The sequence below is a fragment of the Dasypus novemcinctus genome, chromosome 13 (genome assembly GCF_030445035.2).
Source record: "Dasypus novemcinctus isolate mDasNov1 chromosome 13, mDasNov1.1.hap2, whole genome shotgun sequence".
NCBI classification, from domain to species: domain Eukaryota; kingdom Metazoa; phylum Chordata; class Mammalia; order Cingulata; family Dasypodidae; genus Dasypus; species Dasypus novemcinctus.
Genome location: NC_080685.1, coordinates 94,925,801 through 94,939,649, shown reverse-complemented (window position 1 = coordinate 94,939,649; position 13,849 = coordinate 94,925,801). Strand labels below are relative to the sequence as shown.

The 13,849-nt window shown below is 46.8% G+C and overlaps 1 long non-coding RNA gene and 1 other non-coding gene across 2 annotated transcripts; one reads left to right on the top strand and one right to left on the bottom strand.

Moving 5' to 3' along the window:
- Positions 1 to 5,976: 5,976 nt before the first annotated feature.
- LOC111766947 (U1 spliceosomal RNA) lies at positions 5,977 to 6,142 on the bottom strand. Its single transcript, XR_002798864.1, has one exon. It is a non-coding gene; the product is annotated as a U1 spliceosomal RNA (small nuclear RNA).
- Positions 6,143 to 10,148: 4,006 nt separating this feature from the next.
- On the top strand, positions 10,149 to 12,403 carry LOC131273160 (uncharacterized). Its single transcript, XR_009180322.1, has 3 exons — positions 10,149 to 10,210; positions 11,332 to 11,405; positions 11,930 to 12,403. It is a non-coding gene; the product is annotated as an uncharacterized lncRNA (long non-coding RNA).
- Positions 12,404 to 13,849: the final 1,446 nt, after the last annotated feature.

Here is a 13,849-nt window from a genome sequence, read left to right as displayed (position 1 = left end):
TGTTAGAGCCCCTTTAAACCCCTTGAGTTACAACATTAAATCCAGAATTTCTAGTGGGTCCATATCAACAAATTCAGCCTGATCCAACTTTATTCCTTCCACCATTATCGCATACCCTTAAAATCCATTCCATTCCTTCTGCCATTATCCCATACCCTTAAAATCCATTCCCACACATATTCCCCTGATTTTTAAAAAAATTTCTTCCCCCTCCTTCCATTGTCTGCTCTCTGTGTCCATTCATTGTGTGTTCTCTTGTGTCTGCTTGTATTCTCATTAGGCAGCTCTAGGAACTGATCCTGGGACCTTCCAGAATGGGAGAGAGGCATTCATCCTCTTGTGCCACCTCAGCTCCCTGGTCTACTGTGTCTCTTAGTCTCTCTCCTCTGTGTCTCTTTTTGTTGCATCATCTTGCTGTGTCAGCTCTCCAGTGGGACAGCACTTCTGTGTGAGGCAGCACTCCATGCAGGCCAGCACTCTGCACAAGCCAACTTTCCACATGGACTTGCTTGTCTTTGCCAGGAGGCCCTGGGTATCAAACCCTGGACCTCCTATATGGTAGACAGGAGCCCAATTGCTTGAGCCACATCTGCTTCCCCCATCCTGATTTCTGTCTATTTAAACTGGAAAACTCCTGCAGTTCTTTTAGAATATAGTATACTTCTTCATTGGTAACACTTTGTACTTCAAAACCTTTGGGCAGTTGTTGTGCCTTTAGTCTAGTGATATGTCTGAAAGAGAAGAGGGATGGTGGGGATAAGTAAGGAGAATTAGAAGTTTCTTGCAAGCCAATTACCTCAGGACATTCTCTTGGAGTTTGGTGAGACAAGATTAATCTCATATTATGGGGGTTGGGTGACAGATTCTTCAGGGCAGGGTAGAAGTTGGGTAGCCAAGCTTGAGGTTGGGTGGTACCCTCCTTAGGGCATGGAGGAGGTCAGAACATCTTGGGGCAGGCTGGAGGTTGGGTGATGCAAGCTTGACTTTGGGTGGTTTTCTCAGGGCAGACCATTACAGATTTATCTGGCAAAGTCTCTTCAGAATTTAGGGTTTCAATGTTCCCACTGCCATCATCATCAACGCATATGTTTCTACCCCATCATCAGGATTCCACTCCTTTCTAATCAATGCCTTCATTTTAAAAGCAAACACCCTGCAAGGTTGAGATTTTAGTTTCCATTGTAACTCTGCTACTTATACAGTGAGACTCTGAGTTTGGTTTTCAGAGATCTCAGTCTGCAGCTACATGAAACAAGATTTTCTTTCAGGGCACACATAGAAAGTTTCACTTAAGTTGCAAATTTGAAGGCTTCAGTTCATCCTTTTCTTTGTAACTATATCCATCATATTTAGGGACAGTTAGCCAACATCATTGTACCTTTTAATTCCACAAAACTCTAAGGTATTAAAAAACGCTCTCACCCAGATTCTTGCCTCTTATAAACATGGAAATAGTCATATCAAGTGGTGATATTTTGTGTATCTCTATTGCCAACTCATACCATGGGCTGTCAGTGGCCTCTTGATTATTGGAAACAGAGTCATTAGTGCCCTTGAATGTAATCAGAGTAGAGTGTGAATTGCAAAAATCCCAGAACCAATTCAGAAATCCCCTTTTTAAGATTCTGTTTCTCAAGAAAAATTCCTGGTACCAAACTATATTAGTCAGGGTTCTCTAGGAAACAGAACTGATAGGAGATAGTATAATAAATAGTATGAAATTTTGTAAAAATTATCTCACGCAACCAAGGGGATGCACAAGTCCAAATTCCACTGGGAAGACTGCAAGCCGGGGACTCAGATGAAGGTCCTAATTGAATTTCCCAGGAGATGCTTGGTATCTGAAGTAGAGATGGGAATTCTCTCCCTTAATGTTGAAATCACTTCTCCTTTTAAGGCCTTCAACTGATTGGGAGATATGCCACTCATTACTGATGGTAAGGTCCTCAGTTGACTGTAGATGTAATCAGTCATATATGCCATCAACACATTAGTGATTAAAGTCCAAGAAGTGCAATTGTATTACAATTAGCCCAGTGCTTGCTAGAAGAGAAATCTGACCAAATTGACACATTAGCCTAACCATCACAGTTGGCAAAGAAGGAAAAATGAAAGAGACTAGAAAGCCTTGCAGCTAGAGGAGGACCAGCCTGGGAAAGGCCTGTGGCAGAAGGGAACATGGTAATGTTCTGGAATGGAAGGTTAGTGTGACTGGAGTACAGGAACAGAGGACAGAGTGGAGATGTCATCATGGAATAGAAGATGGTCAGCAAAACTATGGCCCACAGGCCAAATTCAGCTGGCTGCCTATTTTTGTAATTACAGTTTTACTGGAACATGGGCACACTTACTTGTTTTCATATTGTTTATTGTTCCTTTCATGCTACAATGGTAGGGTTGAGAAGTTGTCACAGAGACTGTTGGCCTGCAAAGCCTAAAATATTTATACTACACCCTTTACAGAGAAAGTTTGCTGACCATTGGATGAGAGTATGTGAGCCCTTGAAAGGAGTGGGATGGCATGAGGAGACTTATACTTTGCAATGGATTAGAGGAAAGAAGAAGGGAATGCAGGGAGCCCATTGTTGGCTGTCACAGTATTCTACTTGAAAGTGGATGGCCCCTTAGAACAAGGTACTGGCTTTTGAGATGGAAAATGTCAAAAGGATGTAGTACAATGGGTGAAAGAGACAGATATAAAAAATTAACCCTTGGTTTCTGTCTAGCAGAATTGCATGGGCCTTGGTGCCCTTCCCAGAAATAGGGAATATTGGAAGAGAATCAAGTTGGAGTTCAATGAGGGACATTAATGAGTTAAGGGTGAAGTACCTTTGAGATATCCAGGAATTTGAGCAATTTTATAGAAGTTTCTATAGCTGAGGAGGGTGGCAAATACTTCCCATGATAATTTGACCAAATAAAGAAATACATGTGACCAAATATCATTAAATATCACCTATTTGTTGCTGACTTTTCAATGCAAAGAACATTTATTTAGCGTCTATAATGTGCTAATAGTTGTGGATACAATTGCAAGGATACAAATAAAAATAAGATTGGTTATCTGCTCTCAAGGACACTGTGACATTTTGAAGTTCTTTTATGAATCCCAAAAAAGAAAAAGATTATGTTCTTGAACTAATCCATTCCTGCATGTTGGAGCTCTTCTGATTGGACTACGTCAGTGAGGCATGACTCAGGTTGAGTCTCCGCCCTCTTACTGGAGTTTTATGTAAACAGAGACACAGAGAGACACACACACAGAAAGGAAGCTGCCATTTTGACCCAGCCATGTGAGAGAAAGGACTCGAGGATCACTAGCAGCTGAAGCTTATGTATGAAGTCCCTAAGAGGCTGGGCCCACGGAGCAACTCAAGGCTGAAGAGACGAGCCATATGCCTGATAGCCCACAGCTGAGCTTGGGAAAAAAGTGAAATAGCTGAGACTGAGAGAGGAGGCCTGGAGAGAGACAATCCCTGTGCCTGGTTTTCCACAGCTGAGCTCCAGGAGATGGTAGATTCTGGAGGGGAAGTCAGGGACCTCAGCAGAGATGGGTCACCATCTTTGCCAGGTGACAAGACACCAGGATCACCAGTGGCTGACTTGGTGAGAAAGCATCTTTGATGGTGCTTTGATTTGGACATTGATGGCCTTGAAACTATAATCTTTTACCCTAAATGAAACCCCCATTATAAAAGCCAGCCCATTTCTGGTGCTTTGCATGGGCAGCCCTGTGGCAAACTAAGACAGACATATTCATAATATAGTGCCATTAGAGTTGGGCCAAAATAGGCTATGGGAGCAAATAGCAACAGAAAAGAAAAACCCAGAAATGATGTGGGAAGATCAATGAATTCTGTCAGCAGTGAGGAATCCACAAAAGTGACACCAGAGCTCTGAAAGCTAAATGGGGTGCAGGTGGCTACTAGGAGTGGGACAAAGGAATAGCACGAACTGAGGCATGGAGTTGAGAAAGGGTATCACTTATTGGTGGGCAGTGGTTCCTTCTTCTATTCTTACTACCCTGCCCCTCTCCCACCCACCAGGCTTAGAACAATGCTTGGCACCCTAATTCTGCTATGTTGACTCTAATCTCTATTTCCTATGAGGACATAGTGTTTTGCCACCCATATTGCAGATAAGAGGTCTTATCTGGCTGATCCCTTACTCCTATCACAGAAATAATTAATTGCTTTCTCCTCTGCATTCTTATATTGCTTTATCTCTTATGCTAAAATTGCCCTTGTCAGACACCATTGGGGTTAAATGTGTATGAGTCTCTATCTACTGGGGCTTGAACTTCTTCAGGGCTGCCACTCTGTCTTCCACACCTTTGGACTCCGGAGCTCAGAACGTGCCCAGTATCAACAACAGCAGCAAACTCCAGTTGGATCAAATTGAACAGAAGCCAATAGCTTCTGGCTCCAGGCTGGCAGTTTGAGTGATCTGATGAAAAGTCCCAGGCTACATGCTGGTGAGGACTGGGAGCAAGAGAAGAAATTGAATCTGAATAATTGAATTTTAAGAAGCAGGCATATGCTTTGGCTGTAACCTCCCCACCCCAGATAACATAGCCCAGATGCAAGTCAAAATGCATTATGTATTTAATGTGTCTCATGGGGTTGGCATCTGAGATAATAGGAAGAGAAGGCAGGGATTATAATCAAAGTGGCAACATCTGAAGACATTTAGCCAGTGGTGAAAGGTCAGGGCATATCTTTAGATATTTAGTCAACCTTGTGCCAGAGAAGAGTGGATATGATTAAGGGCTGAGAGCAGGGGGTGGCAGGCAGAGGGGACCGGACAGTTCAGTGAGAGAAGAAACTGAGTAGCGGGATCTCTAGGACAGACAACTCTTGAGGTGGGGGAGCTGGATGTCAATTTTAATTGTTGATATTTATGCATGCAACTCGAACCTGGGAAGAATAAATGGTTTTGCCTGGGAGACTTTGTGTTCTTTCTCTGTGTCTCCTGAAGTTGGGGGAAAAGGAGGTGGGTTTCTGTGGACCCACGAGAGTATTAAGCTATCTGGAAAAAGGAAGGTGTCCAACACCTGCTATGTGCCAAACACTTTGTTCTTCAGTACACCCCCAACAAAGTTATAAGTTATGCATCAGTATCTATATTTTAAGTAAGAGAAAATGTAGAATCAGAGAGGGTGAATAACCTGTTTAATATCACACAGCTTAGAAGAGGCAGCATTGGGAAGCAAACCCAGCTTTGCTCAGTTCCAAAGCCCACAATCTCATTATTACACTCTCTTGACTTCTTAGGTTCTGAGACCTGAAAAGAGGTTGAAAACTCTTGTGAGATATGTTCCTGCATAGATGTTTGAATGGTAGAAGGGAAGGGAATATGGAAGTTGTCATGATACAGACTCATGGTTAGAGAGGAGCAGACTGATGGCTTAGAAGAGTTCTAGATACTCCATCGAGAGCCATGGTATTGTTGTGAGCAGGCCCTAACATCCTTGGTCATGTCCACTGTTCTAGAGAGGTTGTGATGGTGATCTAGAGGACTTGGCACTATCCTCCAGGCTCCAGACAGAGGGGAGACAAGAAGAGAGGCGTAAAGAGAGAAGCTGAAATAGTAACACAGCACATGAAATACTGGCAAGGAGCTTCAGGACCATTTATTGCAACACTTTCAATCTAGAGATAAAGAAACTAAGGCTTAGAGACTGGCTCCAGAAAAATTACTTTAAAACAGGAGTTTATGCTTGTGGTCCTTCTAGAATAACTTCCAGCATCTTCTCAGCTCTCTGGACATTTTCCCTCCCTCAAGAGCACATGGTCTTTTTCCTATTTTATAGAGCCTTTCCCTCTAATAGCTCTCAAATCTAAGACACTTGTAAGGTATTAATATCCCTATTCACTTTTTTGGTAATTTTTAAAAATCTTAGTTTTCCCCATTAAAATTTTCAGAACAAGAAATTAAAAGAAGAGAGAGTCATTCGTTTTTTCTTTTTTTTAAAGTCAGGGTCGAGCACAAACACAGTCTCCCACCACCACAAATTATGCAATCAGATTTCCCACATTTGCAGAAATCTCAGGGGTCAGCATATCTGCTGAGTGCAGTGGACAATCCTCATCCTGGGCAAACCACCTTCATGATCATGGCATCTCCCCTGTCAGGTAAGAATGAGATTCATTCTTAGCATATTAGACTTTCCTTCCAGTCTTTTTTAAAAAAATGCCTTCTTGTTTATGGGTTACATTATAGAGATATTTGAATCAAAGAGTTGGGAACTGAATTTCAGGCATGTTGGGCAGGACCTGTGAATGTGTATTGTGTGTGTGTGTATGTGTGTAGGGATGGTCGAGGCAGAGGGAAAATGTGATTTGGGAGGATTGTGTGCCCAATTCAGCACCCTGGAAATCCCATGGCTGGGTGGCTGCCTGGCGCTGAGACGTGGAGGGGCTGGGTGCTGTGCCCCTCACATGTAGCGTGGCTCATGTTCTTGGCTGTTGCTCATACATGAAGGGCGGGAGAGGATGGTGGCTAGATAACTGTGCCGGCTGCATCTGCTGTCTCCACTCATGAAAAGCTGCTCAGGAGAGACAAAAGGAAAACCAGGGGAAAAATTCACGCCAAAGGAGCCAAACTCCTTAGGGAGCTCATCAACGCCATCTTGTCGCTGGTCAAAAAGGGAGCGATTGAGAGATCAAGAGCTGAGTGGCTGCTTCATCCCCTCCCTTCGTCCACGAGGCAGGAAACTGGCTCAGGCGTCAAATTGGAATCCCTTAGGTGTCAGGGCCCGCAAAAGGAGCAAGCTTCCCCGGATGGCACAGAGAGCCTCAGCATTTCACTGTCTCCACTGTGTTTTTCCGCTGACAACTCTGAAGCCTTGCCACAGCAACCAGATGTCTCTGTCAACTCCAGCATTTTTCTGTCTCTCATGCTCTCACTCTCTTTCCATCACACAAAAGAGTTCTGTTAACTAGAATCCTTTGCAGTGAAGGAGGGAGGTCGTAGTGGTTAAAACCCCCCTTGGCCAAAGCTGCCGGTGGCTGTCTGGGGCTCCAGACATTTTTAAGATCAAAATCAGGGGAAAAAATATCAAACCACTTTTTGAAGCTGCTCTCCAGCTTTCTTTGGAGTGCTGGATCTCCTCCCCACCCACAGCCCCAGGCTCTGTCTGACCCAGCCTTTTATGTACTTACACTCCGGAACATTTCCAGAAATATACATGCACTTTAACAAAAAGCCATCTTTGCCAGTGTTCCCTTAGTGGAAAGAGGCTGTATTATGTGCTCTGAATCCTCCCGCTTTAAAGAGAGGAAGGTGGGAGGGCTACGGAGAAGGCAGGGGCTGCCAGGGCTGCCAGCAGCCTGCGGATTTCTAGTCTCCTCCTACTCCTCAGGTAGAAAGGCTCCTTCCTGCCTGAGGGCCATGAGTGTGAAGCTCCAGTGGCCTTAGAGCAGAAGGAAGAGCCCAAGATTCCAAGGCAGGCAGATCAGTGACAATCCTTGTGCCCCCACTTGCTGCAGGTGTGCCCTTGAGCAAGTTACTTAACATTTCTGAGCCTTAGTTTCCTTATCTACAAATTGGACCAATGCCACTTCTGTGTTGGATTTATAAGAATTAAGTTAGCAACACATGCTTAAAGCCTAACACAATGAGCACATGGCCAATCCACAGATGTGCTAGTTATTATTCCCTGGTGTGGTGTGTCTTTCCATAGCTGGATCTCCATCCTACTTGGGCATTCTAGACGATTCACCGACTTTGTGCTTGGGAATCCATGGACCTGCATGAGAAATGAAAACGTCTAAGCCCCAGGAGCTGCCCGGCTTCACCAGAAGAAGGTTACCAGAGGTTCAGGAGTTGATGCCTCCAAACATTCCTCCTCCGTCTGACTGGCAGATTCCTGAAACCCCACCGCCATGGACTCCTTTCTTGGACATGAGAAACATGAGTTCACTTGAAGAACACCTTCCCTCAGCGGAGTGACTCATTACCAGGCACTTGCCCCTGCATGTGACTGTGAGGGATGCTTCGAGAATCAAGATTGTCATTGTTTGAAGGTCAAGGGGCCAAAGATTCATGGTCAGACCTGGGAGGAAATTTCTTTGAGATCATCCACCAATATTTTTTTGGCAAGGAGGAATCTGAAGCTCAGAGTCTGGTAAAAAGAGCTATGGAGGTGCTGCCAAGTGGGGAAAGAGACTTATGAAGCAGAAGCAGCAGTTTCTGAAGACCAATATTGCTGAATTTTGTAAATATGACTTGGGGCCATCTGTGCCCACATCCTCTCCCCCCAATTCAGTATGGATTTTTTTTATATTAACTTTAACCCTCTGGAAAGATGGAAAATCCACATAATGACAGTATGAGTGGAGTTTAAGTTTTATATCAGGAATGTTCTTTGGTCAGTTGCATGTGGGGAAAGTTGTTCTCCCGGTTAACAACTGGGTCCCACCAGCCAGGGCCCAGTCAGTTTCTTTCATGTCCAGGCCCCCTGCTCTACGCCTCGGGCTGCCCTGGGGTGCTTGGCACGGTGCAGGCCTGAGCTGGCCCTGACTGCAAGTTGCTTGTCAGAAAGATAGGCTTTTCCACTAAACGCTCACTTCATCCCATACGTGGTGGTGATACAATGCCAGAAAAGGAGCCTTGCGAGAAGCAGACAGCATTTGCCTGCCTGTGTCAGCATGAAGATCCCAGCACACTCTCCTTCCCTCCCCTGCCCCACACCTTCCCTGCTGGAAACTGGAGGATAATCCCATGAGGTCAGAGGAGGAGGAGAGTCTTTCTAAATGGCCATTTGAACTTCCCTTCCTGTCTGCCCACATTCCACATAGGCCCTGAGTCGGGCACATAGAGAAGTTGAGGTATTGAGAAATCTCCCTAGAAGTTGCCACAGGAGTGCAAGAGAGAATCACTCAGCCACATGTATTGAACACTTGTCGTGAGCCTGGAGCTGTGTGAGTTATTAGGTGTGGGTGCAGGTGTGACTGTAATGTAATGTGTGATGATTTAAAAATAGGATGAAAAAGAGGCTAAAATAGTCAGTGGCTGCAGGGAACTTCCACAAAACTTGGGTCAGCAGGATTTGAGTAGTGCGTGAAGCAGGGACGGAGCGGTGCCTGCCGCCCATGGGGAGTGGAGCGCTGCAGAGAGGCAGGAACCAGCCTGAGACCCCCCACCAGCGGCTTCTTGTAAGTGGGGCAGGACTGCACAGCACAGACGGTCCATCAGCGGTCCTTCACCCCAGGGAAAGGGTGGACGAAGGAAATGTGGAGGATGACAGGGTGAGGGAGTCCCCCGTGCAAGGTCAGAGGTTTCCTGACCTTGGGTGGACAGCGGCGAGGTATCTAGTGCCCCGGATTAGAGATGGTACTTCTAAAGCCAGGAGAGAGGAGACTGGATAAGGGCGGGTGGGAGGCCGAGGGCAGAAGTGAGGGGTGCTGCTGAGAGGGAAGGCCTGCACCTATTTGGGGATTATCAGAATAAAAAGGAAGAAGAGAAATGAAGATGATGCAGCAAGTCTTGGTCATGAACCAGGGAGGAGCCATGGAGAACGTGTGCCTTTCTCCTTACCATTGCCCTGGGCTGAGAAGGAACCCCACAAAGAGTTCCAGCCTACAGAGAAGGTTTCGATCCATTGAGCCTGTTACTCTATAACTGTTTTCACCTTCTACTTGCCTTCTTTTTCTACCTTCTTTTTGACATCATTCTTGGATTCTTCTTCAAAATAACCCCTTCTCCCACAGAGCAGGGCGCCCCATGGCTTAACGGTCATGGGCTATGGGTCATCTTCTCCAGACAAGGGGAGAATGCCATGAGCTGGTCCTCTAGGTGTAACCCTTGCTAGACTGAAAAGGGCCATCTAGAAAGGTAGAAAATCATGTTTCAAGATAATCACTTCACTTGTCTCGATGCAACTTCCTGTTTCAAATGACAAAAGCTAACTCTTACCCCTTTCTATCTTTGCATTCCTTCTATTAAAAATTCACATCTTTCCCTGGGAGATGGTTACCTTGGATTCCTGGAAAAGTTAAAGAAAGAAGAACACATTTAAACACAGTACAGGCGCGTCAGCAATTTTGCTCCTCAGAACAGTCCTGTGCTCTTTTGCAGAAGATGATGCCAAGGTATTTAAAGTTCAGAGACTTACTCAAGGTTACTTAGTGACTAGGAACAGACCTGGAACTAAGGTCCAGGTCTCAATCTCTAGGCTCCCTGTTCTCTCCACTACATCACAGTACAGGTAAAGTGCAGCCTTTGCAATAGGGAGCCCAGGGAAATAAGATGAGACAGGAAGAGCAGGGTGGGAAACGAGGCAGAAGAATTAAGAGATGGCAAGGCGGGAATAGGAGTCTATGGAAGATTGGGGAAGGGGGGGGGCAAGGAAGGGCAGGATAGAGGCACACCCAGCCAGGGAGCATTGTTCTCCTCCTGGGCTGGCCCCCTCTCAGGGAATCAGGTGGTCAGAAGTCCTGCAGGTCCCCTCCTCATACAGGCTGACTTGGGGGGTGGGAGGTGAGCTGGGGGAGGGGGGGATTGAGCGCTTCCTGTAGTGCCCAGGACCCCTCCTGCTGGGGACCCACGCCACTCCTCTACTTGCGCACCGATGACCCATTCTGACCATGTGTTTCTCACCCGCGCCTTGTTGCTGCCGGAGACAAGCTCTATATAAATGCTAAACAGACGAGGCCGTGCCTGTCCCTGGAATAAATAGACCGGCAGCTCTCGCTGTCAATCCGCACCTTTCATGAACACAGACACATCTCCGAAGAAGGGGAAAAATGTTGGTGTCGCGTCTCCATTTATTTGTGCGATTTACTCTCAGTTTTGGCAGCAGAATGTTGGGCTTTTTCGTTTGCTCATTTTCTTTCTTTTGGGTATTACTGATTTCTATTTTTTCCAGGAGGACATTAGGGTTTGTTATTTTAATTTCCTATATCCATATTCGTAGAATGAGATATTTTCCTTCTGATGGTTCTTCCAAGATAATAACAATGACCATAATTTGTATAGTAGTCCCCCATGCGTTATCTCATAGAAATCACTGGGCCTGGAGTCAGATGAAACGGATTCCCTTCTTGATTTCACTGCCAACTCACTGTGTGACCTTGGGCTGGTGACTTACCCCCTCTGAGTCCTGGTTGTTACATTTGTACAGTGGGCAGAGTCACAGACCTGTTCTTCCCAGTGCAAAGGCTTGTAAGTAAACAGGATAATTTATATGAAAACTTGAGGTAGATATTGATTTCTAGATGAGAAATTTGAGGCACCGAGAAGCTAAGTGGTTTGCTCCAAGTGCTATAGCTTACAAGCAGCAGAGGCCATTTATAAACACAGGTCTTCTGACAAGTGATCTATCCACAGCACCACAGCTCTGAGTGATGGCTAAGATTGGGACAGCTGGACCTCAAAGCAAAGACTGCACGTTATAATAAAAGGTAACATCTATGACACTTACTCTATGCCTGGCAGTCTTCTAAGAACTTCACTGTATTAACCCATTTAATCCTTACACCCGTTCCATGAGGCTGCTGTTACGTTCTTTCGTGGAGATTCAGTCATTTTACCCCAGGTCACAAAGCCAGCCGTGGATGAACCTGAACAGAATCAGACAAATGCGGGACCAGGGCCCGTACCGCCATCCTCCCCTGCCTCTCTCAGAGCCCACGTGTTCTAGGGTTATTTCAGGGCAGAGCAGACCTTCTTCTAAATCAGGGGAGGCTGGGGCCCCGCTGACCTCGTATCCTTTAAAAGGAGGGAGAGGGGGAGCCAGGGGTGGGGGGCATCTACTCTGATGAAAGCCCTTCAAGGTATACCCTGGCACTTAAATGTCCCTAGAGCAGTGGTTCTCAAACTTGAGCAAGTGCCAGAATCACCCAGACGGTGGATTCAAACACGGGTGCTTCGGCCCCACCTCCTGAATTTCCCTTCTGTACGCCTGAAGATTTGCTTTGTTCACAAGTTCCAGGTGATGTGGATGGGGCTAGCCTGGGACCACACTTTGGGAAACACTGCCCTGGAAAGGAGGAAATGCTCAACCACAGGACACCTGGGCTCCAAAGGTGGATGGTCACTGTTTTCTCATCTGAACAAGGACAGTGTTGGCCCGGACCCGAATATAGCTGGAAGGTCCATTTTTGAAGCACTGCGAGGATGTTCGGGGCAGAAGCGGGCTGGGCTCGTTCTCCCGGGGCCAGAGGTCCCCCAGGCGGGCGCTCGCTGGGCTGGCTGGGGCGGAGGGCTGGGGGCAGCCCGCGCTGTTCTGTGGATGAGTGAGCGCTGAAGCCCCCACCGCAGACCAGTAAACAAGCAGCCACTGCAGCCACGGGGAGGGCTGCCACCAGCCCCCCAGCCCTCCCCGACAGAACCTTTCCTTCAGCTGTTGTTGTTTTGTTCTGCTGCTGCCTTCTCATCGCCTTGTACTGACAATAGTCGTAAATAACCGCAGGGCTGTAGAGAAATCATTTTAACAGCAGAGAGTCAAATAAATACATTAGATCTGACAGCTTAACTACGCGGAGTCCATTTGTATGTGGTGGCCACCTGCTTCCTGGGACTTGCGGGAAACCTGGAGGCCACAGGAGGGCGCCCCGGGCTTACAGGAGCAAAATGACGGCGGCTTCTCCCAAAGCCCTGGGCTGCTGAGGTTCGGGCCTCAAAAACAAAGCTTTTAAGACTCTCGTCAATGTGGAAAAATAACAACTCTTGCTTCCGTTCTCCACCCTCTCATAGAGTGAAGATCTCGTTTTGACGGGGCCACAAGTTTAGTGCTAGAGTTGGGTTGGGGTCCTTAGACCTCTCTTGTGGACCAGGGCACAGTAGAAGCATCAAATACTCACTCGTGCCTGTGCCACTCACATGCATCTAGTGCCATCCTGACCCCCAGGCCACTTCTTTCTTGGCCCCATCCTTTTGGTGGTTGCAGTGTCTGCACAGCTCAGCTGGTTTGCCCTGTCATAGAGGTTCTAAGCCCGGTCCCCTCATATCCAGGGATATTTATCTGCCCCTTTCCTTTCCTGTGGCTGGGGCCCAGGAAGCCCTGTCTTGCGACTGCCTTACCCTGTCCAGACGTGTTGAGTGTCAGTCCCCCGGGGAGGGCAGTGCAGACCCAAATACCAGCCCTCTCTGAGCGTGGGAACTGCACATCCTCGGAGTCTGGGGGACTCTGTTCTGTCCCAAGCCCTCTCGGTCCCTGTTGTCAGGGCTCAGCGTCTGTGAGCTGAAGAGTCTCCCTGATGACGAAAGGGAACAAAAGTGAGTGTGGGGAGGGGCTCTCACTTCCTGGGCTTACCACCTTTTGCTCAAAGCTTCACCTAGCATGTATGCTGCTGAAGAGTAGGGTGGGAAAGGAAAGGGAATGGGTGGTATGGACTTTTCATTTGCGGAACTCCTCCCACAAAGCCTGGTCTTCCAGGGGAGGGGGCCAGATAAGCATAGCCACATGCTCTTGTTCTAATTGGTGTTTTGTTTTGTTTTTTAATTTTTTTTTTGAGGTACCAGGGACAGGGGATTAAACCTGGGACCTCGTATGTGAGAAGCGGGCACTCAACCACTGAGTCACGTAGGCGTCCCTGAGTTGCTTCTTTTGTTTGTTTTGCTTTTTGTTTTTTTCAAAAACACTGGAACTGAACTTGGGCCCTCCCATGTGGGAGGCAGGTGCTCAACCACACGAGCCACATCTGCTCCCTTGATGGGGTTTTGATTTTTTCCCTTTGCTGCCTTCTTAGATAACAGTCAGCATAGGCTGGATCTTATTCACTATTAAAACCTAGACCCTAGCAGGATGTTTGTTATGTGGCAGGCATTTAGTCAGTGTCCTGATTATAGAGGACAGATTTAAGAACATTCGGCAGCTTTCTTTGAGTCTGTGGTCATGAGATGA